Below are 25132 nucleotides of genomic sequence, written 5' to 3' on the forward strand. Positions count from 1 at the left end.
GACTTCATATAGAAGAACTTAACAAAAAATTCTGACAACAATAACATACCAGATTCTCCCTTTTCTTAATGTATTGTAAATAATTGCAATTTTCTGCCTGGCCTGAGATAGACATATGAGTTAAGCCCTACATTATTAGTATTATTTACATCTTGCCAATGACAACAATAAAAATCTTAATTTTAGAGAGGTTAGAAAATGTGTTAACCTTTAGATTTTATAACTGAAATATATCTTACTTCATGACACAACTACACTCTTCATATAGAAGTCATAGTAAATATGAAGAAGCCTTTCCTTCTGAACTTAGGAAAGGCTCAGTTTTGTCAGAAAGAAGACTGTGGAATTGTGAGGTGCAGTAGTCCAAGGGCCACATTTAATTACTCTGTATCTACCTCCATAGCACTCAGCAAGTATTTGATACTGCTTAGTTAGCAGAAGTAAATTTGGGATATAACTGCTATGTCAGTTAGTGCGAGTTAAGTTATATTGCTGTAACAACAACAACAACAAAAAACAACTAAATTTTAGCAGCTTAAATGACACACAGGTTTAACTTTGCTCACGCTGTGTGCCCCTTGTGGCCTTCTTATAATCAGTATCTTGGCTGACCGAGGAGCCACGCCAGCTGCACGTTGTAGTTTAGGTAATGGAAGAAAAGGACTCTGAACGGCTCTGGACTGAAAACCATTGGCCCCTCGAGACCTAGCTCATTCTTCATTATTGCTGTTGTTGTTAAATAAGAATCTTTGGTCACCCACTATGTACCAAGTAACATGGTAATCACTGGCAATGAAACCAAGACCAAAACAAACAAGGTACCTTCTATGCTACAGCAGATGAGCTTAATGTTAGGCAGGTAATTACCCCCAAATTATCCTATCTAATAAAGAGGGAATATGCTAATTGACCATCACTCTGTCACAAAAATGGCTGCACCCACAGCTGAGGCCAAGTTCCCATAAGGAGCTTTAACGAGCAATCAGCAGGGACCTGAGGCTATGCCCTCCCCCGCCCCCATAGGGCTTGACAGGGGACCTCAAGGTGTGCTTCCCGATCTGGTGCTGGGCTAGGGGACTTCAGGCTGTTCCCCCCGCCCCAGCACCAGGCCAGGGGACCTCAGGCCATGCCCCCCACCCAGGGGGCTTGACGGGGGACCTCAAGGTGCACTTCCCGTCCTGGTGCTGGGCTAGGGGACCTCAGGCTGCTCCCCCCTCCCCAGCGCCAGGCTGGGGGACCTCAGGCTGCGCCCCCCACCAGGTGGGGCTTGACAGGGGACCTCAGGCCATGTCCCCCACCTGGCAGGGCTTGACGGGGGACCTCAAGACACGCCCCCCGCCCCGGTCTGGGCTGGGGGACCTCAGGCCACGCCCCCCACCCTGGTGCCGGGCCAGGGGACTGAGGCTACGCCCTCTGCCTGGGGGGGGCTTGACAAGGATGGAACTGGCTGTGTCTGGATCTAGCCTAATGGGGAGGGGGACCGGGCAGGTCTGGGTCTCACGCGATTTTGAGGTGCATGTGGGTGGGCAGGGACTTGACTTTGGGTCCCGTGGTGTGCCCCAGACTCTGACAGGAGGAAGGTTTTCATATACATTTTCCTAATTTTCTTTCATCTCTGACACTTCTATTATAGAGAAAGGGCAAATAGCAATATTAAATTATTTCCTCTAATTAATCCCCTTTTAATGTGCACGAATTTCATGCACCGGGCCACTAGTTTAATTATAATTCTGATAAATCTTATGGAGAAACTTACATGGTTATATATAAAAGTATATAATAAGGATACCTCATAGTCTGAGAATTCAAAAAGATGTCTCTAAAGTATGATATTTAATCTGACACCTTTTTGAAATAAGCCAAGTGAAGAAAGAGGTCATGGGAGGGAAAGGTAAGGAAAGTGGAGGAGAATTCTGGAATCTTGCCAAATATACTTCTGCAGAATTAGCTGCTACATATAATTATACTGCAAGCCCACTATTCCAATATATTGTTAGTATGCTTGTCTGTCCCCTTAGTCTATAGAGTGCACTTCTTGGGTAGAATTTTGTTTTCATCTCTGTTCTTTCAAGTTTTGGACTCAATACATTTTCAGAAATCTTTGTTGAAATGATAGAATATTACAGCTTGCTAGGCATGTAAATCAAGCAGATGCTGAATATAATTCCAATTTTTAAAAACATATAATGTATAATATTTTAATGTAAATCAACACCAAAAATTCCACCAGAATTATATTTACTTCTTCTCATCTTGTTCTCTTCTCCAATATATGCAATATTCTATATAAGCAAGATAATTGTGTTCCCATGTGTATATTTATCCAACTGAGGGCACCTACAGGTGATTCCAGGTGCATTTTCCTAATAAGCAATGTGAAAATACAAGAAAGGTTAGGTTTTGAAGATGAATTAAAGGGAAAATATAAACTAAACAAAATGTCTCTTTAAGAAAAGATTTATTGTCAGAAATGAGTAACCCACCAATGAGAGACTACACATATGAAAACTGTTAATACTGTTGGAAAGCTTGGGTGTTGAGTTATCAGGAAATTAATGTTCCACTCATTCATTTTCATAAATGGTTGGTAGGACTTATTCTACTTATTGCAAGAGGAAAGTAATTCTTACACATTTCTGGCAAGAAAGTGGCTTCCCAAGTTACAGATAAATATTGATGTTGGCTTTAAGACAGCAAAAACCGCACACATAGTTAAATACAGTAAACGGGGAGGCTTTGCAGAGCCTTACAATGCTGCATTCAGTATCTTGCCTTATAGGGAGACTTTAATAAACATTTTTGCTATTGAACATCAACCAAACAAGGAGTTTGGCTGACAACTCAGAGAAGCATACAGACATTTTTTATTGCAGTTTTTTAGAAGATAAAATTAAATTCTTGGGGATGCAGAATTCAATTCCAATGGATTTGACAAATGCATCTACCCATGCAATGGACATACTTATATATAGAATGTAACTATCAACCTACAATTTTCCCTCCAGCCACTTCTCAATTGAAGTATCACTCAGAGGCATGACTGCTCTGAGTTTTTTTGTTTTTTCAACACAGGCTAGCTTTGCCTATACTAGGAATTCATATAAATGAGTCACATGGGGCATTCTCTTTTGTAACATGGCTGAGTGTATAAGAAAGTCATTGTTTTTATTACTTGCAATTATCCCATTATATGAATACTAGTGGCCTGGTGCACGAAATTCGTGCACATTAAAAGGGGGACACAGAGTCAAGTCCCCGCCCACCCACATGCGCCTCAAAATCATGTGAGACCCAGACCTGGCCACCCCCCCATTGGGCTAGATCCAGACCCAGCCAGTCCCATCCTTGTCAAGCCCCGCTGGGCAGGGGGCGCAGCCTCAGGCCCCCGTCAAGCCCCACTGGGCAGGAGGGCACGGCCTGAGTTCCCCCAACCCAGCACTGGGGTGCACCTTGAGGTCCCCCGTCAAGCCCCGCTGGGTGGGGAGCATGGCCTGAGGTCCCCTGTCAAGCCCCACCTGGTGGGGAGTGCGGCCTGAGGTCCCCTGGCCCAGTGCTGGGGTGGGTGTTGCGGCCTGAGGTCCCCCAGCATGGTGCCAGGGTGGGGGGCACAGCCTGAAGTCCTCTGTCAAGCCCCACCTGGTGGGGGGCACAGCCTGAGGTCTCCCAGCCTGGTGCTGGGGCAGGGGGGAGGCCTGAGGTCCCCTGTCAAGCCCCACGGGGGCTGGGGAGGGTGTAGCCTCAGGTCCCTGCTGATTGCTCATTAAGATTCCTTAAGGGAACTTGGCCTCAGCTGTGGGTGCAGCCATCTTTGTGTGATGGTCAATTAGCATATTCCCTCTTTATTAGATAGGATACCACAATTTGCTTATCCATTCTAGTTTTAGGCTACTATAGATAAGGTTTCTTTGAACACGTTTTACAAGTCATTTTGTAAACTTAGATTTCTATTACCCTTGGCCCAATACTTAGAATTGCCACATCACACAGCACAAGTCTGTTTAATTTTATAAGAAAATATCAATTATTTCCCCTAAGGAAGCTGTGTGATTTTACACTTCCACCAGAATTATATTAAAGCTTGGTCACTCCCCAATCTCAGCAGGATTTGGTATTTCTATTATCTCAGTGGCACCTCATTATTTTTGGAGAAATGTTATGTGCTTATTCATGGTTCATTGAAGATGCTTTTTGATTTGATAAAATTTCCTTTCTATTTCTAGTTTGTTAAAAGTTTTTATCATGAATCGATAGTGAGAATTGTCAAATTATTATTTTGGAATTTATTAAGAGATTTTTTTCTCTTTTACTTTGTTAATTAGTTTCATTGGTTTTTAAAATATGAAAATGAAGTTACATCCTGGGACAACTATCAATCCTTTTTATATATTATTGGATTCAATTTATTAATATTTTGTTCAGGATTGTTCTCCTAAATTTATGAGAGATACTCATCTGTCTTTTTTATTTATTTTTTTACTTAGGATATTTTTTCAGGTTTTTGTCTCAGGGTAATGGCTTCATAAAAGTAGTGGTGTAGTGTTCTCCCCAATTTTCTGAAAGATTGTGCCTCCTTTACTATCTAATAGAATTCACCATTAATAGCTGCTGGGACTGGAGTTTTCTATGGAAATATTTTTGTCAGTAAATTTGATTTCTTTAAGAGAGTCATTATTAAAGATTGGCATTCATCAGAACTGCCTAGAGGGCTTTCAAGCACAAATTGTTGAACATCATTTTCAAAGTTTCTGGTTCAGTACTTTTGAGGTGAGATAATTTTTAGTTTATTTGTTCAACTTCCTAGAGGAAATTTAGGTAATTAATTTCAAAGCATTTTTCTTTTCTAATATAGGCATTTGAACACCCCCCTCAAAAGAATCCCCCACAAAAACACAGAGTAAAATGGTGGTTACTAGGGGATGGAGAATTAAAAGTGATGGTGTTTAAGGGTACAAGCTTGTAGTGAGTAGCAAGTAAGCCATAGAGATCTAATGCATAGTGTAATATAGAAAGCAATATTGTACTATAATTATGTAATGTGATAAATATCACTACTCCAGCAATCATTACAATATATAAGTGTATCAAAGTAACACACTGTACCACTGAAACTTACACAATATTACATGTCAAATTTATTCCATACAAACATTTTTTCTCTACCCACAGCTTTAGATGTATTCCAACAATTTTGTCATGTGTTTTTTCAATATCATTCAGTTGACAATAATTTCTAGATTTCCTAATTATATTTTCATTGACTTGTAAGTTATGTAGAATTTATCTGTAAAAAAGTAGAAGTGCACTGTTTAATTTCCATATATAAGACATATTGCAAGATAAATTTTATCATGTTGAAATTTAGTTGTGTTGAGATTAATGAATAAAATCATGAGGAAACAATGTTTTTCTAGATCACTGAGGTTTCCTACGACCCATCTTATTCTCTGACTTGGTGAATATTCCACATGAAGTTGTAGAGAAACTGTATTATGCAGTTGTTGGATGTAGTTTTCTATGTCAGTTAGACCAGGGGTGATTGACAATGTTTAAATCTCTTATAGTGCCACTGATATTTTTGTCTAGTTCTTTTTCTTAATGCAGAGAAAAGATAATTAAATTAAAGGAAGTAATACAGCCCTAACTGGTTTGGCTCAGTGGATAGAGCGTCGGCCTGCGGACTGAAAGGTCCCAGGTTCGATTCTGGTTAAGAGCATGTACCTTGGTTGCGGGCACATCCCCAGTAGGAGGTGTGCAAGAGGCAGCTGATGGATGTTTCTCTCTCATTGATGTTTCTCTCTCATTGATGTTTCTAACTCTCTATCCCTCTCTCTTCCTCTCTGTAAAAAATCAATAAAATATGTTTAAAAAAAGGAAGTAATACAAAACCTACTTTAACTTGTATACACATATATGAGTTCATGTATTTGTAATGAATCAACCATTTATTATTACAGAGTACCTCTCTGTTCCTCTGGTAATACTCTATTTTTTTCTAATATTGATAGGACCACTCCAGCTTTCTTGTTTTAGTATTAAATTATTTTTTATTGTTTTTTCCTTTATGACATTGTTAGGCAGTGGTTTAACCTTAGTTTATATCTTTAGGTATATGCACATGAGTAAAACCGTATGGATATTTTTACATCTATATGCATGGATGTTGTCACCTATAGAGTGGAATATGCAGGCCAAAATAACTTGAAAAGCATTGCAATGATTTCCTTAGAATATAATACCATGCATCATTAATTCAACTATATAAACATTTACAGATCATTAGAATGTGTTTAGCACTGCTCTTAGCACTTAAAATCTGTTGAATAGTTATGATATTAGGTGCTATTTGAATACTTTTATGTGTAATAAATTAATTTAATCCCTATGTCAACCCTATGAAGTAAGACCTATAATTTCCCCTGGTTTCCAGATGAAGAAACTGAGGCATGGAGAGACTTAAGAAGTTTACCCAAGGTCACACAGTTTGGGAATGGCACAGCAGGCTTTAAACCCAGACATTCTGGCTCCAGAACCTTCAATCAGGGGTTTCGGGAGGAGGGCATATTGCATAATTTTTTTAGGAATAAGAAAGGTTAGAGGCATCTGGGACCAAAAAGAAGGGAAGAAAGGGCAAGGGAGGATGGAAGGAAACCAGTACAGCTGAGAGTGTAAGAAATGAAAGAGCTATAAAGAGCAGCAAATGCAATGGAGACACTAATCAAATAGTAACACAACATAAGGATTGCGTTTGGCAGATAATAGGTGACTTTCATTAGAAGGTCTTGGTCAAGTGCAGGAGGCAGGTGTACACAGCAGAAGAGTGAAAAATAAAGTGGAGGTGAAGTGCAGAGTGCAAAGTTCTGAGACGTTTGTATGGAAATGCCCTTGGCGGTGGTTGTGGGGGGGGGAGGGGGAGGGGATAGGGGGAATGGAAGTAGGAAAGGGCATTGTGCATCGTGATCTTGTTGTTTGGGGATAGTTTATCTGTTTAATGTTTTAGGATGAGAGAAATGTGAGCATCTTTGTGGATAGACAGAAGGAGCCTCAGAGAGTTATAGATTTGTGTATAAGTCTGATTACAAAATAACCGTGAAGACCATCAGAGCTGCCTAAAATAAGCAGAAAACTAAACAGGGTTGTGTGTCTTGGAATGGAAGGTGTGAAACTACTTCATCCATATTCCGTATGCTGCTCACAAGCCATGTTCCCCAGCATTTCAGACTGAGCCTGATTCCATAGTAAACCGCTAGAGGCGCCTTGGAGCCTGTTTCTGTGACAGAGCTCTCTGCTAATAAGTGTGAATGAATCAGATACAGATGTCCTGAATTTCACTGAAAATAAACCTGAATTTTAAAATTGGAGGAGGAAAAATGCCCAAGGAAAAAAATCACCATGTACCAACTGAAAATTGTTTGAAACATTAATTTTCCAGCCTGGCTCACTATTTCCATCTATCCTTTTGCCCTCCTTTAACCTGTGTCCAATTTGTTTGCATAGATGGCATTTAGCAGGCCTTTGGGGGCCGTCAGGACAAGTCTGGGGAAGCCCAGGGGCAGGAACTGCTGGGAAACAGTGATTCAGGATTTGTGTAGGCATTTATTGGTCAGCATGAGGTCTGGGGGGTTGCTGGTGAGAAATGATTCTGGCATGGCTCAAGTATGTTCTTCCTCCTAACAGACCCAGACATGACAACATATTTGAATGAAAAAATCTACAGGTTTTAGAGTCAGACTGACCTGAGTTCGAATCCTGCAAACACCATACATTAGCCGTGTGCCCTTAGTCAAGTGACACTACCTCATAAGTCTCAGTTGCATTACCTGGAAAATGGGAATATAAAATGCTGTCTATCTCACACAAATATTAGGCTTCAGTGAGGCTGTGCATTCACAAAGCAATCAGAAGAGGCCTGACAAAGCCTGTGTCCAGAAAATACAAGCCAGTTTCCATGCAAAGGGGATTACAGACCTGCAAAGTTGTATACAAAGGAGAGCAGTGTGTTTCCATCTAAGTCTCCTGAAGCAGAGACTCCCTGGGTGGGATTCAGAAGTAATGTCTTTTCAAAAGGGTCTCAGCTGGTTCTGATGATTGGTTACTAAATTTAAGAACTATAGGAACACCAGGTAAGGTAGGGAGAAAGAGAACAAAACTGCATATACCCAGTGTGAGCGAGCTTTCTGAAGCCGCTCACAAGCTCTAGGTTATGCTCTGCTTCTCTCTGTTCTCAGCTTCGTGGGACCACCTGATTCCAGAACATTATTAAAATGCTGGTCCCAAATGGTGATGTGGTCTTTCAGTAAAGACCTTCTCAGAGAGAGTTTGAAAAAGGGAATATTTGAAAGAGCACTGGAATAGGCAGCCTTTATCTCAGTTCCAGACCCAACTCATCCATCACTCGTAGTTCTAGAAAATAGAAAACGTATCTGACACCTACAAGTCAGAATGTGTTCTTAAAAGTGGCTGTTCTGAGGGGTAAATGAAATATAGAGAGGACACTCAGCAAATAATGGCTTAGGTGTGACTACTTAATAACCCAATTAAAACACCAACTGGGAGTGGTCATGTGACTAGGTTCTAGCCAATCAGACATAAGCAGAGCTGTTGGCAGGGTTTGAGACAATGGCCTTTAAAAGGGTCCATTTGGTTATCATATATCTTGTATTCCATGCCCTTCCCCTCCTTCTTGTCTAGACTATGACTGTAATACTGGAAGTGGTTCAGCCACTTTGGTTGCAAACATGCTGAAGAAGGGCTGAGCAAAAAGGACAGGAAGAGCCTGGGGTCTTGTTGGCATCCTGAAATGGGTATAGAAGCCCTAGATTGCTTACCTGTAGATTCTTATTATCTATGACTAACAAAGCTCTGATTTATTTGTCACACTTGTTTTGGGACTTTTGCTGCTAGAAGCCAAAGCAGTTCTTGATACATGAACTATAGAACATCATAGAAAACTTTGAGTTCAAAACATGTAGGGTAAATACTGGATGATTTCACTTATATGTGAAACCTAAAAGAGCTGATTTTACAGAAACAGAAAATAGGATGGTGGTTTCCAGAAGCTGAGGATGGAGTGGGGAAAATCAGGTTATATTAGTCAAAGAGTATAAACTTCCAGTTGTAAGATAAATAACTTCTGATGACATAATATACTGCATGGAGATTATAGTTAATAATACTACATTATGTACTTGAAAGTTGCAAAGAGAGTTGATCTTCAATGTTCCCACCCCCCTGTTATGTGATGGAGATGTTATCTAACACTATGCTGTCATCATTCTGCAGCATATAAGTGTATCAAATCAACCAGTTGTACACCTTAAACTTTCACAATGTTATGTGTCAGTTATATCTAAATAAAGCTAGAAATAAATACAAAGAAAAAAGATTAAAAAAAAACCACACACCATAGGATAGATTTTGCTTTATAAGTGGGAGTCACCTGCTAGGACCCTGAAGTGGGTGGTTTCTGATGTCTAGATAAGGGAAAATGAAGGGTCAATGATGCTGTTTGACCAAAGATGACTTATAAGTGAGATGATGAGGAGCCTGGGACACTGAGTGAGGTACTGGAGGCTGGTGTTAGAATTGATGATGAGATGAAGACTAACCACTGGGGCTCGAGGGAGATGCAGGTAAACCGAACATGCATAAGTAAGACAGGTAGACAATGGAGTGTGTAGAGGGATTATGGTCTCAGAAGAGGTATTGGGCCCTAGCTGGTATGGCTCAGTGGATCAAGTGTCGGCCTGCGGACTGAAAGGTCCCGGGTTCGATTCTGGTCAAGGGCACACACCTGGGTTGCGAGCTTGATCCCCAGTAGGGGGCGAGCAGGAGGCAGCTCATCAGTGATCCTCTCTCATCATTGATGTTTCTATTTCTCTCTCCCTCTCCCTTCCTCTCTGAAATCAATAAATATATATATATATATCCTAATATATAAAAACCCTGGGTCTGTCACATCCGCAATGACTGGGAGGCTCGACCAACCGGAAGTCAGTCCTGCAGTCAGCGCTGGGTTGCTGTGGTGACCCAGCACTGACTGCTGAGGGGGCTGCGAATCAGGCCCGGAGAGAGGCCTGAAGAAAGAAGCAGGGTCTGATCCGCAGCCTCTGTGGCAGCTGTTGATCGGCACTTGCCTTTCTCTATATCTCTGGGCCTGGTTAGCAGCTGCACCTCCATTTCTCTCCAGGCCTCCACCGGGCTGCTGATCAGCCCTGCCTTTCTGATCAGGCCCCATTGATAGGCCCAGAGATGCTGACTGGCATAGAAATTGACCAATCAGAACCAAATCTGGGTCAACTGTGAGGAGCCAATGGCTGCCTAGGAGGTGGAGCTTTTGACGCTGACTGCATAGAAACCGACCAATCAGAACCAAATTAGCCGGCAGACGAGGGCAATTGGGGGCGAGACCAGGCCAGCAGGGGAGGGCAGTTGGGGATGATCAGGCCAGCAAGGGAGCAGTTAAGTGTTAATCAGGCTGGCAGAGAAGCGGTTAGGGGGTGATCAGGCTGGCAGGCAGGCGAGCGATTAGGAGCCAGCAGTCCCAGATTGTGAGAGGGATGTTTAGGCCCACAGGAATCGGGCCTAAACCGGCAGTCGGACATCCCCCAAGGGGTCCCCAATTGGAGTGGGTGCAGGCTGGGCTGAGGGACACCCTCCAGTGCACAAATTTCGTGCACTGAGTCTCGTGTGTGTGTGTGTGTGTGTGTGTGTGTGTGTGTGTATTTATTATTTATTTATTTATTTATTTATTTATTTATTTATTTATTTTTTAAAGAAGAGGTATTGGGACAATCATCCCTGGCTTTAAAGGCCCATCGCTGAAGAGTTATCCAAGCAGAGAAGCTTTTCGGAGAAAAAAAATCCCAGAAGCGACTAGTTCCTCAGGCCTCATTTATTCATCTATAAAACAGAAGATTGTATATCTATCTCAACAGAGGGAGGTTATGAGTACCAATTGGCATACATGATGTATAAGTTCACCAAATGCATGTAAGCTATCCATATCTACCTTTCTCAGGGATCCTGCTTTATATTATGGGAATCTTAAGAAATGGAGAAGGCCTAATAATAACAACAACAACAACAAAAGAAGAAGAAGAATTGTTTTTGCTGATAATCTGCTATGTACCTAGCGTTTGATGCATCTCCGAGAGACGTTTTCTTTGGGCATCTGCAGAAGCCACTTTGAACCACTAGAGAGCAGTAAATAGCCACTATTCAGGATTTTGAAAATTCCAAGTATCCTCTATCAGATAACTGCATTGCTCTGGGGATACAACATGCGGGCAACTAGTTACTGAGCCTCCCCTGGCCAAGTGATCACATGAGGGTGAATGATGAAGGGAGGGACATGTGAGCCAGAACAACACGTTGCCTCTAATTTTAGGCAGCAGCCCATCTGAGCATCAAGAAACTGCGTAAACAGAGACACAGTTTTCCAAGTGAGCATCGAGATAATATATTCATCCACCACTTTTTAGAGAAGGGGAGACTGAGGCCCAAAGAGAGGGACAGAGGTATCCAAGGTCACTCAGTGAGTTGGGGGCAGAGTCGGAGCCAGAACCTGTGGACAGTGTGTTCACTCAGTCCCTTGCTGATAAGTAGGCACTTAGGTGTGAGGTTTTGCTGTCACTCTTACTTAGGATTGTTAAATAGGAGTCAGCAACTTTTCTTTGTGATCGGCCTTTCCATCCTGGGGACTCAGTAGGGTCTTTGCTCATAGCATTTCCATTCGTATTGTTATTACACAAATCTAATCATATTGCTTCTGAATGGAAGATAGCCAGAAAGCCAGATAAATGTAAGTAAACTTATCAAAGGAAAACCTCAAAGTCTTTTTTAGGAATATAATTCTGGTGGCCACAGATAAAGGGCCTTTTTTTATTTTGAAAATGGCACTGAGAGAGGACTCTAGCAGGTCATTGCAGTCATTCATTCTTCTTTCTTTCCTTAAACAGTAAGTAAATCATGACAGTCCAATGCGGAATCTGGCTTTATCTTAGAAATGGCGGGCGTGAGTAGAAATAAGATATAATACCTCATGGCTACAAATGATATATAATTCCTGCTCTGAATAAATCTGCAGTTTAATGACATAGCCTGGCAAAGAACTGGATCGTTACAATATGGAATCATAAATTTTAATGGGGTGGGATACATGCCAGAGATTAAATTCTTGTTTTTCCTCTTCTTCATCAAGGCACATGCCAGGAGCAGTTTCTCTGATGAGGGGCAGGAGCAGAATAGGTGCCTTGGAAATTAGATGTACAGGTAGACATATTGCACTAACTTGAGACTGTGTGGGGAAGTAAATCACTCCTGAGCCACCAAGTTAGAGACCCTCCAAAGGAAGCAGAGAAGCTAAGGGCACATCTTTTGCAAGGATGGGTGTCTAACCTCATCCTGCAGGGGAAGGACAGTCCAGCCCTATGTGCATGCAAAACCTGCCTTTTTTCTTATGCTGATTCCCAGGAAGGAGAGGGAACAGGGATTCTAAGCAGGTGATACATCAAGTGTCATAATCAATTTGACCAGAGTTCTCAGGAGAGGGCTGGCTATGTACTAGGAAAAACTAATCATGTGGACTTTCACAAAATGCCCAGCAGTGGGAATGCCTAGCCCGGTCTGGTTCCGAGGGTGTGGCATGCTCTCCCTGGAGGACCCTCAGCGGGGCCACAGAGACTCGACAGGGAGGTTACGTGGAAAGATGAGCCACGTGGCCTCTTGGAGTGGGGGGTTAGTGATTTCCAAAGTAATAGATTTCACAGTTAGCAATGGCAGACATGTTTATATCTGACACCATGCCTCGCCTCTTAGTTTAGAGAATGGTCAGATTTTGCTTTGGGGTTTTATAAGCCCAGTTTGGTTTGTTGCTTGTTATTATTTTGCTTGTTTACTTTGAACAGTTTTTGGGGAAAGGGCACTCTAAAAACATGATACTGTGCAATACGGAAGTGATATAATGGAGTAGTATACAGTCATGAAGCAAATAGATACCTGAGAGATTAATTCAGGAAGTACACGGGGCTGTTTTTGACTCTGAGTTCAAGGAGCAGTTCATAGAGGTTAAATGACCTTGGAGCTGAAGTTTGCTGTGGGCACATAGAGGAGGGATCCCAGTTCCAGCTGCTCCAGATCAGGAAAGCCTTTCCAAGGAGAGGGGCTTAAAAATGCATGCAGAAGAATTCAGGAAAATCCTCAAAAAGGTGAGGTCCAGATAGTGGGAGCAACCTGGGCACAGCCATAGATGCTGAAAATCACACCCAGGGCTCAGGTCTTTCCCATTCACCTTGTACTGTTGGGCATGGGGTGGGAATCAAATGTATAGACCAGTGGAGGGAGGGACTTCCTTCCTTCCTTCCTTCCTTCCTTCCTTCCTTCCTTCCTCCCTCCCTCCCTCCCTCCCTCCCTCCTTCCCTCCCTCCTTCCTTCCCTCCCTCCCTCCCCCCCTCCCTCCCTCCCTCTCTCCCTCCCTCCTTCCTTCCCTTCCTTTGCTTTCTTTTGTCTCATTTTTGGAATTCCACATGGCCAGAGCCCTGGGTTCGAGGCAGAATGAATCAGGGAGGCCAGTGGCCTTGCTCAGTGGGTCAAAAAGTCGAGGTGTTTCAGTCTCTTGGCTTCTGAAGAATAAAACCTCTGAGTGTTTGGTATTGCCATCCTGAGCTGGGGACCTCCCCAGAGAGAGTGGGTCAGGAAGTATAGTCATTCCCAGCCACTATTGGCATGGTCTTCATGACTATCTGCGGGGTAGACAGGGTAGGGTTCTTCTCCTTTGACAGGCAAGGAGAGCCTGCTCCTGTGCAGGGAGGCCTGTGAGTGAGGAACGGAAGCCAAACTCATACCAGCATCTGCGGGTGAGAAAAGCAAATTGTGTTCTCCTCATGCTTCCCTCATGTCCTCTCTTCTCCTTATGCTTCTTCAGCCAAGCATCATTTCAGATTTACTGAATGGGCCTTGAGCAGTTCACCCGGGCGTCATCTCCTGATATCATCCTATGCTGCCTCACCCTTGTTAGCTCTCCTAAGTCACACTGAGCAACTTTGAATTCCTTGAAACAACCACAGGCATGCTCAAATCTAGCCCTGCAACCTCAGCACCTTGTCTACTCACTCTCAGAACTGTTAGTTCCATCCCTATTCCTATGACTGAAAAAATTCCCATTTCTTCCTTGGGTCTTGGCTTAGCTGCCACCTCCTCCAGAAAGTCTTCCCTGACTCACATGGAATAGAGTTTGTTTCTGTGGTCTCTCTGTGCTTTCATAGTATACTTCCTTCTTCCATAGCTCCCTTTTCAGTGCATTGGAATTGCCTGGCTATCCACCTGCATCCCTCTCCAGAAATACAGACTCTAGCCACTAGTACGTAGGGTTGTCTTATCCTCCATCATCTCCAGCACTGAGTATGACATTTGACAAAGGATGCATGCTTAAAAATCATATTGATCGGATGAGTAAATAAATGAGTGACTCCACAAACTAGTGCAGATAACTTGTGAGAACTTACAGGGAGAGGTGAGGAAGGTATAATAATGCCCCTAAAAACTGCCCATGTTTCCATAACAGTTTAGGGCACCTCAATTCTATCTTTCTCAGCCATATTCCCACATCCAGCCCTCGCTCAGGAGGTCAAGCAAGGTCTTCAGAAGCAAGGAGCCCAATTTCCTCTGGAAAGTATTCACTGCTTCTATTTTGCATTCTTTTGCCTCTGCTGTTGTCAGTGAAGCCAGGAGCTTCTGGGATTTCTATTATCGCCAGGCTGTGTGAACAGACTCCAGGCCAGCGTTGCAGCTGGGAAGAATGCCCTGGTGTTGTGAATGCATGTGGAGAGGAGAGAGCAGGCGGAATTTGCTCTTGCTGTGGCCAGGCAGGTGGTCATGTGTAAAGAGGATGAATAAGAGTAAGAAATGTGTTGAGTCCCTGAAAGGCAATGGGACACTGTAGGAAAGTGAGCTTAAAATTTGGAGGCACACATCCCATAATTGTAATGCAGGTCTGACACTGACTATCTGTAAGACCTTGGACAAGGCGTTTCCTTTCTAACTGCAGCTTATCTGTCACATTAGACTAACAGCAGCAGCTAACTCTTAGGCATGAAATGAAGTCATTCTCATGGAATTCTTAGATGAGCTCTCAATATTTTGTAGCTTCTGTCTCTGAATCAGGGTTCTCCAGAAAATAGGACCAACATAAACGAGAAAGACAGAGACAGAGAGAGAGAGAGGAGAGAGGTTTTGATTTTAAGGAATTGGGTCATGAGATTGTGGGCGCTGGCAAGTCCAAAATCTTAAGGATGGCTGGCAGGTCATAGACCCAGGGAAGAGTTGATGCTGCAGCTCAAGTCCAAATGCAGTCTGCTGGCAGGGTTTCTTCTTTTTTTAGGAAAAGTTAGGTTGTGTTTTTTTTTTCCTAAGGCCTTCAACTGATTGGATGAGGCCCATCTACTTCATGAAAATAGCCCGTTTTACTTAATGTCTACTGGCTTTCATGTTAATTTTGTCTGAAAAATACTTTCACAGAAACATCTAGAATAATGCTTGACCAAATATCTAGGTATTATGGCCTAGCCAAGTTGACACATAAAATTAACCATTACCCTATCTCCATCACATTAAGTGTAGAAATGAATGGGGATTAGCCATCCTTTAGATATTGTATGACCCCACAATTCTTATAATTAGCACGGCATCAGGGACATTCTTTACGTGTTAATCTTCCACTTTAAATGCCCAGGAAACAATGACTTAAGAATCCAAGTCAGTACCAAGAACCCACTGTACTATAGGGGTCTACATATTACCACTTAACTGCATCAAAAGATGAGCAGCAACATCCATTAAAAGGCAAGCCTAACCTGGTTATCAGAAAATGTGGACACATAGCAGCCTGTGTTGTGCAGTGATTGTGCCAATTAAGGACTATCGTTACCAGAAATGACTATACCAGAGAACTCTGTTCATGCTTCTCACCCCTTCACCCGCCCAGTCCAGGCTGTCATCTCCCAGAGATGGCAGGCTCTCATGAGGCAGGGGAGTTAGAGGTGGAGCTCAGCTGCCAGCTGGAAAGCCTGGATGCATGTCTCCAGTAGACAAGCTCAGACTCCCACTCCTGTTGACACATGCCAATACAGGAAAGCTATTCAGGCACTGAGCCTTGCTCAGCCTGGGCCAGTGCTGGGGGTGCTGCCCAGGGTTGGCTAACCTTCCTGGGCTTTGGTCCAGCAGCACACAGCTGACCCCCCTCTCTCCATAGATATCATGGAGCCATGCTTGACTTCCTAGCCAATCAAATTGGAACCATGCCAAGCTTTCTGTAAATCCTGCTAAAAATGTATTTACACCACGTGGAAACATCCCTCAGACCTAGACGTTAGCTGTGGAACTGACTGAACATTTCTGTTTCTAACCCACTCTGTTATTGTTGTACGACACAAGCTAAGACATCATCTGTAGAGTAGCTACATTTTGCACCGAGCATGGTATACTGTGGTGTCCATATACTTTTATCCTACCCAATCTGATCATACAGCCCCATGTTTCTGGTAACAGCATATCTTTTTATGAAATTGTCTCTCAGTCTATATGGTCCTGGTGTGGGAAGGAAGCCTGTTATTCTTTGAGCTTCCAGTTGTCCAACCACAGGGAGATCTAGGCTGGACCATTTGTTATGCTGGATCTCACTGAATAGGGACTGGCCCAAGGTGTGTGTGTGTGTGTGTGTGTGTGTGAATGAGATAGATTATTTATATTTTCTGTTGGTATTTTTTTTTGTGTTTTTTTTTTTGTTGTTGTTGTTTTGTTAATCCTCACCAGAGGATATTTTTCCATTGATTTTTAGGGAGAGTAGAAGAGAGAGGGAAAGACAGAGAGAAACATCAATGTGAGAGAAACACATCAATTGTTTGCCTCCTGCATGAGCCCAGACCAGGGCCCGGGCCGGGGAAGAATCTGCAACCAAGGTACGTATCCTTGACCGGAATCAAACCCAGGACCCTTTAGTCCACAGGCTGATGCTCTATCCATTGAGACAAACCAGCTAAGGTTGTTTTCTGTAATTTTGAATTATTTCCTTCTAAATTAAAAGAGATAAATAGAAACAATTGGAAAAAAGATAAATATATTCTAACAGAACGAATTCAATGTTGCAATTCAAAAATGCTATTTTTAGTATTAAGTTAATAATATCTATATATATAAAAGCCTAAGCAACAGGCCAACCTTCGACCAGAAGCTATGATGTGCACTGACCACTAGGCGGCAGACGCTCAACACAGGAGCTGCCAAGCTGCTGTGATTTGGCAGCTGTGGTTTTCGGGTGACGCACCTGGAACCAGAGAGAAGGGAGCCTAATTCCGGGGGGTGTCATCCAAGAACCGCCCTCTCGCAATCTGGGACCCCTCAGGGGATGTCGGAGAGCCAGTTTCAGCCCGATCCCCGCAGGCCAGGCCAAGGGACCCCACGGTGCACGAATCCGTGCACCAGGCCTCTAGTTAAATAATGATGATAATAGTAAATCAAAATCATAGAGAGGAATCTCACGAACATGCTAAGCTAAGGAAGCCAGGCCCAAAGAGTGCATATTGTAAGACTCCATCACTATAGCATTCAACATCAGACAAAACAAGTCTATCAGAAGCTGTCAGAGTCAGAGTGATGGCCCTTGTGGAAGGCACTGGAAGGGCAGGGAGGGCTTCTGGGCAGATGACCATGTTCTGTCCTCATAAGCTTGCTGGTTACAGCTGTGCTCAATTTGTGAAAATCTATGAGCTGTGCACTTAAGATCTGTACACTTTCGTTTTTAATCTTCATGAGGATATTTTTTAAAATTGATTTTAAAGAAAGAGGAAAGGGGAGAAAGAGAGACAGGGAGGGAGGGAGAGAGAGAGAGATAGCGAAAGAGAGAAATTGATCAGTTGCCTTCCTTATGAACCTTGACCAGAGATGGAACCTGCAACCTAGGTATGTGCCCTGACTGGGATTCAAACCTGTAATCTTTTGGTGCACAGATGACACTCCAACCAACCGGGCCACCTAGCCAGGGCTGTACGCTCTGCTATATGGACCTTATACTTCAGTGGAATGTTAAGAGTATTTTTAACATTGTCCTGAATCACCTACATTAGTTGTCCAGGAAAGATGGCTAAATTATTCTGGCGTGCTCAGAGGAAGTACCCCATAAATCCGTTGATATGTAATTCATATCTTCTTTTTGTTTTTTAAATTCCCAACAAGTCCTTACTGGTTTGACAGTTAATGAATTTTGCACTTGCATTCTTCCATGCCTCTTTCTTCCTGCAATTCTCAGCAGAATGCTTCTGAATCCGCCCTCCTTGCAAAACTGTGGTGGTGACGGCATGTTTTTCTGAGCTTTACCCATGATCCACGTTCTGAAAGGGTCAAGAGAAATCTGATCTGCTTTTTCTGAATGAGAACTTCGCATGCCCAGTGGTTGTGGAAGGAGCGAGCAGTAATTACTGGGCTGCACTTTTGTTTACAAACCCGAACTGAATTGCACGTATGCAAAACGTTCCCAGATTTCAGATGTAGTGTGTGTGGATGGAACTAGTACAGCAAAACGTTACTGTTTTAACAACCAATACCAGTTTCTTCTTTGGGAGTACGTTATCTTTTATTGGGCTAAAGTTCCCTAATACATGTCTCTGATAGAAATCAAGATCCCAATGGCCTTGATGTTGGCTGATTCTAGGACTTCAGAGAAAAAAGGCAAAGTAGCTCTTCGTTAGAATGGGGAGGGGATGGATTTGTAGTTTCTAGAGAAAGGGAAGACAAGAGAATAAAGAATATTCAGGAAGGATGAGTGGAAGCCTTGGTGGTGTGGAAGGATGTTTTTAAAATGGAAATACCCAGTGTATTTTATTTTGTTATTTGAATGAATCTGCTATGAAACCTACTTGATGGTCCACTGAGTCCATGGCTGCCTTGTGTGAATGGGCTTTTGTGGAACCTGAGGACAGAGCTGCGTTTCTCATTAAGATTGGCATCATGCATGTTGTCAGAGAAACAGAGACCAGAGAAAGAAGGCACTCAGGAGGCAGAAGAGGCCTTGAGGAATGAGCTGCCGGCTGCCTGTTGAATCTTTGAGTTTCATAGCCAAGGAAATGCACGCATAGCATCAGGAAGGGAGGAGGAGGCTCCTGCAGGGAATCCAAAGAACACCTGAGTTGACAGAAAGGTAAAAGTGAGTTACCTTGAAATCATGCTTCTCACCACATTGCACCTGGAATTATACTGTATTTCGCAATGTACTGTATACATAACAGCTATATAGTCCTCAACACTTTTGGAGAAGGGAGATTGAGCTTCATTTCACAAAGCAATAACTCATCATGGATTTGAGAACTTCTGGCATGTACCATGCCTTGTACGAGGTGCTAGGGATACAGTGTTGAACAAAGCAAGTCCTGGCCCTGGCTTATGTTTAGGCTTTTGGTCTAGCAGAGTCAGAAGCAACGAAAGGAATTGTTACCCAAGGGTTATGTCCATGAAGGAAGTCAGGATTCTCTGGGAGTCTGTGATAGGAAGTGCATCTGGAAAAAGAAATTGCAGTATCTCAGGGGAGAAGATAAAGAAGTCAGGCTACTAGTATGTGCACTAAGTTTCCTTAAAGATCAGTGAGGAGGGAGGTACGAAAAGGTAGAGGCTCTCAGGTGATATAAAAACCCAACCTGGTTCATCCCAACCCATTTCAGGTGGCTATTCAATAACTCTTAATAACCCATCAGATTTCTTCATAGATCTGTCTTCATGAAAAATAATAAAATGATGCATAATGAATTTGTGTTATATTTAGTAAGTTGTTTTGAAATGCTCCAGTAGTGGAGAAAAGGTCATTACTCTGCAAATATTAATTTTATGAGAACAGTGCAGCCTTTACAAAAAATAGAACATTTCTAAGAGAATCTCTAAATTATGTGAGGTAAACTTAACGTACTGTGTATTGTGTGTTTCTGTATCAAGATTGTGAGTACCAAATAATATTTGTGCATTGTCACCTATTATTCTGATGGAGCCTACATGTTTTGAATGAGCATGTGTTCACGACCTCATTTAGCTGTAGAAGGGAAGGAAACAGGTGACGTGATGCTTCCCTTGGTTGTCTTCATGGGCCTCTGGAGGTGGCAGTGCAGTCCTGTCAATGTGGGACCATCCCTGTCTGGAGAGCAGAAACAGCTTTTCTTCTTCTGGATCCTGCGCCTAACACCTAATAAGTGCTCAGTAAATCCTTGAGGACTAGACCAGTGGCTCGTCAGCATAGACTGCGTATTTCAAAAATGTAAGGAAACCTACAAACAACCTCAATTCCCACCAATTGAAAACTGGTATAATAATAGAAAGCATTGTTTATCCTTATATCCAGAGGTGGAATAGCACACAGCTATCAAAAACTGTTTCATAAGAATACTGGCTGGTGTTTCTCAGTAGTTAGAGCGTGGGCCCATGGACCAAGAGGTCCAAGATTGGACTCCAGGTCAAGGACACATACCTCAGTTGCAGGTTCAATCCCTGGCCCAGGTCAGGGTGTGAGGGAGGCAACCAATCAATGTGTCTCTCCCATCTCTCTCTCTCTCTCTCTCTCTCTCTCTCTCTTCCTCTTTCTTCCTCTCTCTTCCTCTCTCTCTCTCTCCTCTCCTCCACCGCCATCCCTACCTTTCACTCTCTCTAGAAAGTAATGGAAAAAATATCCATTTTGAGGAAATATCCATTATGAGGAAATCTGATAGGTTATTAATCCTCAGGTAAGGATTAATAAAAACAAAACAAAAACTTGATGACCTGGGGCAGGTTCCACCTCCTTTCTCCTGAGTGGCTACAACACTGACCTCGGCATCCCAATGTGGCTGCATCCCAACTTTCAAGTGAGTCTTAATTCCCAAACCACCTGCCCATGCTCTGTACTGGGATTCTGTGGCCGTGCTTTGCAAACCACATCACTCCTTTGCCACTTCTCTCCCTCTGGGCTCTAGAAACAGCCTTGGTCTGGAGGAAGTGGAAGGGACTTGTTTCCTTCTGGATCACTTTTCTCATCAGCCTCACTTGAGCAATGACTCCTAACCCACAGAATGGCAGTCCATTCCAGCTTTCAGACTTTCCCTCACACATTCAGAAGCAGTTTCATCATGCACCCTTAGAAAGACCTGCTCCAGCCAGGCTCTAAGTCACAGCTCCTTGAAGTTACTTCGCCAAGCCCCTGATATCCCAGTGCCTGCTGGCCAGTGCCCATAGGACCACTCCTCTGCTCCTTGGTATGCAGAGTCCCTGCCTCTTCTCTTTGTTCCTCAAACCTTGGTACTTGTTTCCTATAGTACTTTTTGTTACCTCATTTGTTCTTTTATTTATTTATCTGCTTAAAATATTAATATGGTTTCTGTTTTCCTGATTTGATCCTTCGGTTGATACAAACCGAAACTTGTATCGAACTTTGGAAATAGGCAGTCACCTTTCTCTGCCTCATATGTTCCAAGAAAGAGCTTGTGCTTCTCTTGGGTTTTCCTGCTTCCAGATGCTAAGAACACCTGGCATGTGCTCAGGGTCACTCAGCCTCCTAGATAGGAGCACAGAGTTCCATTTTGACCCTTCTCCCTCTGCTCTCCATCCTTCGTGAGGCAGGTACCCTTTTCCGTGCAGCTAATTGGGTGAGTAAAACTCAGAAGTAATTTTCCCCACGGTAGACCTGAGGGCATAGGTTCCATGGGAGGTCATAGGAAAACCCCTCTTTGGACCTCAGCCACATTCTCTTACCTTATAAAGGAGCCCCACAAGTTAGAAAATAGTAAAGCTCTGTTGTTATTGGTTCTACATTTGACTCCCTGTGCATCTTCCCGATGCTTGCTCTAACCTGGGTAGAAAGAATATGAGTGAGTGGTACTCTTAATTTCCAACAGGCCCAATAATCATAAAAATCAAACCCAGAGAGACTAGAGTAGTATTCCACAAGATACATGGGACAACTGCTATCTCTGGATGATTTTTATAGTTTTTCCCCCTTTTTTATATCTTTCTGAATTTTATTTACATTGAACTTGCATAATACAGGGTGGAGCAAAAGTATGTTTGTAGTTGTGAGTACCTGAAACACAGTTTATTCTTGTATGTTATTGATTAATTACTGTATTATTTCCCACATGAATAACTATAAATCTACTTCTGCCTCACCCTCTATTTCTGTTACAACTTATAATTAAATTTAAAAATGAGAATAAACAATCTAATTGAACTTCCAAAAAGCATGAGATTTATAATCAAGTCATGTTGCCTCAGCCACACCCCAAGCTTCGCATGTATCCTCCTGGCCAAGAGGAGAAATAATGGTCCAAAGAGCACAAGAATAAATTCACCAAAGCAAAGGCACAGAAAGGGCTCATTGAGGAAACACAAGCAAAAGAGAGGGACCAGATAGGGATGGAATGCAATGTGAGCTGGAGAAGTACGGGGTGAAGCAGAGGGAAAAAGGGGCACAGAATTTCAGTCCAACGAGTTGGACCTGCCACCATCTATGGAGATTTCCTCAGAGGAGGAGGCTGGCTCCTGGCCCCAGCTGGCAGCACCTCCAATCTCCTCTCATGTTAGGCATCTGTCAGCACTCTGGGAGGACCATTGGAAGTCAAGGCCATTCACAGTTTGTCTTGGACCTCATCAAGTCTTCCCAGCCCTACCAGCTACTGAAAAGGAAAGGGGAAAACGTTATAAAGTTCCTCTAGCCAGGCTGAGAATCGCCAAAAAAAGAAAAGGGAACAAGAGGGCATTAACAAAGGAGACATGCTCCCAGGACTCCTCATCGTCAAAGGCCCCATTTATACAGTTATTCCCCCAAGTATTTACTGGGCAGAACCGGGTGCCAAGCATTGCAGTCAGCACTGACAGCATGTCATTAACGCCAACCTGGGGAAGCTGTTCTTTATCTTATTCTATGTTTTCCCCCCAAACAAGCTACAGTTTCTGGGACCTTAGTCCTCTTCCATCTCTCTTAAGGGGTCCCCTGACCCCTGAGAGCAGAATGTAGATGGTACCTAATGTGTGTCTAGATAATTTGGAAAGGGGAAATGAGACCAGGGGACTTCTCTTCAATTTATTGCCTGGAAAGGGCACATATCTAACCAGCGATGCTTTCATTTGCTTTTCAGCTCTGAAACTTTCTCCAACCTCAAGAAAACATACTTGAGTTAGGTGTCATTCTTCAGAAATCCGTCTGTACAAAAATGCTGTTCACATGCAGATGCCTTTATCCTTGCTGTTTCCTCTGTATTTTCCTTTCTCTTTTTTCTATCTGCTGACAAGCTCCTAGTCAGTTTCTTTGTTAATTTTTTCTTATGAAATATCCCATGTCATGTGTAGAAAAATATATCTAACTAGGGGCCTAGTGCACGAATTCGTGCACCTTGAAACGAACTCTGGGCTGCGAGGCTGCGGTGGGCACAGGGGCAGGCCTTGGCCCATCCTCCATGCCCCTGCCTGGCCTCTCCTACCCCGGTCCCTTGTCTTCCAGCAGTCCTGCTCCTGCCACTGCAGCTCCCATGGGCTAACGGCGCTGGCCCTGCTCGCACCTGCTGATGGCACAGAGCAATTCGGGCCGGCGCCAGCAGTGGATGCTAACTGGGCTGGAGCCATTAGCAGGTGTAAGCGGTGGCTGCTACCCCGATTGCCCCTCAGGAGCAAGGGGAGGTGGAGAAGCCCTCAGGAGCGAGCAGGGCTGGTGCCGGCAGCAGATGCAAACGCTGGGGACCATGGCACACAGGAGCAAAGAATTTTCAGTAACCACCAGAGGCTTGCCCCCAATGACAGTGACTGGCGCCCACCATGGTCTGGTATCCCCACCTCCTCCACTATCCCACCGCAGTTGATGCCCGCCATGTTCCACGCTCTGCCACCTGCTGCTGACACCCACCATGTTCCACACAAGCCCACTGGTGGTCAGCACATGTCATAGCGACCGGTTGTTCAGTTGTTCGGTCTATTTGCATATTAGGGCTTTTTATATATACATTTATGTAGATAGATGGTGGATGGTAGATAGATCAATTGATATTAGATGACTGATAATAGATAAAGGAATACTAAGAAAACAAAGAACCGTGTATACTTTACCCAGCTTCATAGAATATTACAGAACCTTTGAAGCTGCTATGTACCCTTCTTCCTACCTACATTTCATTACCCCTCTCTCAACCTCCAAAGGTAACCAGTATTCTGAATTTTGTAGTAACTACCCCTTGTTTTCCTGTACATATTTTTCACAAATATATCCCTCTGTTCATTGTGCCTGTTATATACCTTTACATAAATGTAAATACTACCTGTGTTTCCTCATGAATTAGCATGTTCAATTAATCATACGTTTGGAAAGTGATCTATGCTACATTTCTCACTGTAGATTATTTGTTTCCTCTCTGCTGTGTAGTATTCCACTATACTACTATGTGTCCATTCTACTGATTGTGGAAACTTGAGGTTTTCAAGGTTTCCAATAAAATCAAGGTTGCTAACAACACTTGCATAGATTGTCTCCTGGTGTACATCTGCAAGTTTCTCTAGGCGATATTCCTAGGATCATAGTTGTTGAATTTAGGGTTTTTGACATTTAGTAGTTAGTGTCATTTTCAATACATTTGGATCAGTGTATATCCTGTCAGCAGGATATGAGATACACTGTTGGTTTACACCATTTACAGCAATCAGAACTGTTAGACTTTCCTTTCACGAGTCTCAAGGGCATGAACTTGTTGTCTCAGGTAATTTTACTTGGCATTTCCTTTATAACTGATGAGAATGAGCATTTTTTTCAATGTCTACTGATTGTTTGTGTTTCCACTTTCATAGAATGTCTTCCCATGTCTTTGTTCACTTTCATATGTGGTTGCAAGCTCTATACTTCATATATTATAGATACACTTTTTAATTGTTAAATGCCATAGATGCCTTCTTCAAATTTGTGGCTTATATTTTCACTCGAAGATAACTGTTATTAGGCAGAGATTCTATTATTAAAAATATAGTTAGATTTGTCAGTCTTTTACTTTTTGATATTTACTTATATATCTTTTATTATTATTTCTATGTTTCAAGGCCACCTATACGTATTTCTCTTTCCTAAAATTTTAAAGTTTCAAATTGATTTACACAT

Source organism: Plecotus auritus (assembly GCF_963455305.1).
Source record: "Plecotus auritus genome assembly, chromosome: 5".
NCBI lineage: Eukaryota > Metazoa > Chordata > Mammalia > Chiroptera > Vespertilionidae > Plecotus > Plecotus auritus.